We start from the raw sequence: 3084 nt of genomic DNA, 5'->3' as shown, positions 1-3084 counted from the left end.
TCCTGAGCTTTTTTTTTTTTTTTTTTTTGTATACAAGATCGAGGCTCGTGAAAGAGCGAAAATTAATCACACAGAAAGACAAACAGACACATAAAACAAATAACATCGGGAGCGGTAGACAAGATGGGGAGAGAGGGGGAAGGACACAAACACAACATTTGAGAGCAGGGACCGAGAGACATGGAGACATCGAGAGATCTGTGCGAGGGAGAGGGCTTTGGGGGGGAGGCATGTGAAGGGGGGAGGCATGTGAAGGGGGGGAGGCATGTGAAGGGGGGGGGGGGGGGTGGGAGAGGTATAAACATATGGACACTGCCAGGATTTCCAGGAAATAAGTTGGAATTTCAAACAAGGTGGATCTGGGGTGAATTAGTGGGGGTAGAAAAGATCAAGGTTATGGATGGGGGAAGATAAGAGATGGTGGTGAACAGCTGTTTTAAAGACCTGGAGGGAGGAGAGGGATTGAAGGGAGTGTGGGAGTTTGTTCCACAGGCGGGAGAAAAGAGGAATGAAAGAGTGAAGGTGAGCAGAGAGCCGAGATTTCGGCAGTTTAACCATCAGAGGGTTGCTGGCAGATCTTGTGCGACCTGTAGGAATATTTGGGGGACAGAGCACGGAGAGAGCTGGGGGAGCAAGGCCGGAGAGGAGTCGGTAGAAGACAGAAAGACCACCTACCTGCCTGCGGTGAGTGAGTGAAAGGCCCTCAGAGATAGCTTCATCGCGGGAGATTCCAATGATTTTGAAAGCTTTGGATTCAACAGCGTGAAGCCGAGCCAGGTGTGAGGCAGGAGCACCAGCCCATAGGGGAGAACAGTATTCCATTGAGCTGCGGATGAAAGCCTTGTATGTGGTGAGGAGCTCAGGTGTGCCGAGGAAGGACTTCGCACGACGGAGGATGCCCAGTCGGCGACTGGCTTTGGAGGCCAGCTTGGAAATGTGGTTTTCCCAAGAAAGATCATGGCAGATAGTGAGACCCAAAAGCTTGAGTGACAGAACTTCTTGGAGAGGATTGTTGAGAAAGTAGATGGGAGGGTTGTCCAGTCGATCTTTTCGGAGAGACATAGTAAGAGAGTGAGATTTGGCAGGATTGAAAGACATGTTCCACTTGTTTGACCAGTCTGTGATTTTGTCCAGGTCTTCAGAGAGTGAGGAGGCTGCAGACTGCCTATCTGAGGGAAGAGGAATGGAGCGGCAGAGAGTGGAGTCATCAGCAAAGAGATAGAGAGGATTTTCCAGAGAGTCAGAGAGATCATTGATAAAGACCAGAAAAAGCACAGGGCCCAACACACTTCCTTGGGGAACTCCAGCCTGAACAGGAAGGGGAGATGAGAGAAATCCATTCAGGGCCACACGTTGACTACGACCAGAGAGGAAGTCCGCAAGCCATGCATGGAGATTTCCATGGATACCATAGGAGGAGAGTTTGGTGAGCAGAGCTGGGTGCCAGACCGTATCAAAGGCCCTTGATATGTCAAGGGAGACAGCTCTGATTTCCTGTTTGGCATTCAGGACCTCCATCCATTGTTGAGACAGCAGAAGCAGCATGTCCAGAGTAGAGTGACCTGGTCTGAAACCAAATTGATGATCAGAGATCAAGCCATTGGAGAAGAGGAAAGATTTCATATCCGAAGCAATGATGGATTCCATGACTTTGCTGATAATTGGGAGCAGGCTGATTGGTCTGTAGTTGCAAGGATCTGTTTTTGCACCTTTTTTGTGTAAAGCGGTAATGTTAGCTGATTTCCAGGATGCTGGCAGATGACCTTGAGCAAAAGATAGGGTGAAAAGAACAGAGAGAGGGTGAGATAGAGCGGCAGAGCAGGATTTTAGGACCCGTGGGCTGATGCCGTCTGGTCCAGTTGCAGAATCAGAGTCGAGGTTTGACAAAAACTCCTCCACCTTGTCAGGAGAGAAGGACACAGAGTCCAGGAGCATTTGGGTTCGACTGGGAAAGGTGGGAACAGAGAGAGATGGGTTTGGGACTAAGGATTTCGAGGCGAACACAGAGTTGAGGCATTCGGCTTTGTCACGTGCGATGTCAACTGTGTGGCCATTTGAGGTAAGGGAGGGGATGGAGGGGGAACAAACACCAGAAACGGATTTGACCAGACGCCACCAGGATTTGGAGGAAGGAGACAGGTTTGAGAGTTCATTCTTGAGTGAGGAGAGATAGTGCTTCCTGGCACTCCTGAGGGTAGACACACACTTGTTCCGAGCTTGGTGGAAGGAACTGAGATTTCCTTCAGTTGGATTAGCCTTCCAAGAGGCAAAGGCAAGTTGTTTCAGGGCAACTGCCTCACCACAAGATTCAGTGTACCATGGACGGGAGGAAGGGTAAGACAATTGAAGGCGAGATGGGATAAATCTGTGCATGAGAGAGATCAGTTTGCTTTGGAAGAATTCCCAGGAAGAATTGATGTCAGAGGCAGTGGAGAAGGGAGACCAATCCAGACGATTGATGGCTGCTTGAAGACCGTCCCAGTCGGCCTGAGTGAAATGCCAGACTCGTCGACGCTGAGGAGGCTCTCTGAGAATGGCCAGAGAGATGTCCACTTTGACAAGCACATGATCAGAAGAACCGATTGGAGCAGAAGAAGAGCAGCAGACATTAGCAGGGAAGTTTGTCATAACCAAGTCTAGAAGAGAAGATACTCCATTGGCTGAGATCCGGGTCGGGAAATTGACAGATTGTGTCAATCCCAGTGAGTCACAGAAGTCCTTTGCTGAGGTGCCATGACTAGTGAGAGAGGAACCCACACCCAACCAGGTGGCATGATGACAGTTGAAGTCACCACATATGAGGAAGAGAGAGTTGGGATGAGTGGATAGAAGTTGGTCCATGTTGTCAGACATTGAAATGTAGATGGAGTCATCACTGTTTGGGGGACGGTACAGAACACATATGAACAAAAGGTGGGAGCGGAGAGGAAGCCGTAACCAGAGGTACTCCTGCGGGTGAGGAGGAAAGAGAGCAGTGCAAGGAGAGTGAGGAAGAGAGTTTTTGACAAAGATAGCCACCCCACCACCAGGCCGAGGCTCAGGTCTATCATACCGGAGGAGGGAGTAACCAGGAAGAGATATTAA

Source organism: Myxine glutinosa, chromosome 8, assembly GCF_964187855.1.
Source record: "Myxine glutinosa chromosome 8, kmMyxGlut1.1, whole genome shotgun sequence".
Lineage (NCBI taxonomy): Eukaryota > Metazoa > Chordata > Myxini > Myxiniformes > Myxinidae > Myxine > Myxine glutinosa.
The sequence above is the reverse complement of the archived record's forward strand: the minus strand, read 5'-3'. Positions refer to the sequence as shown.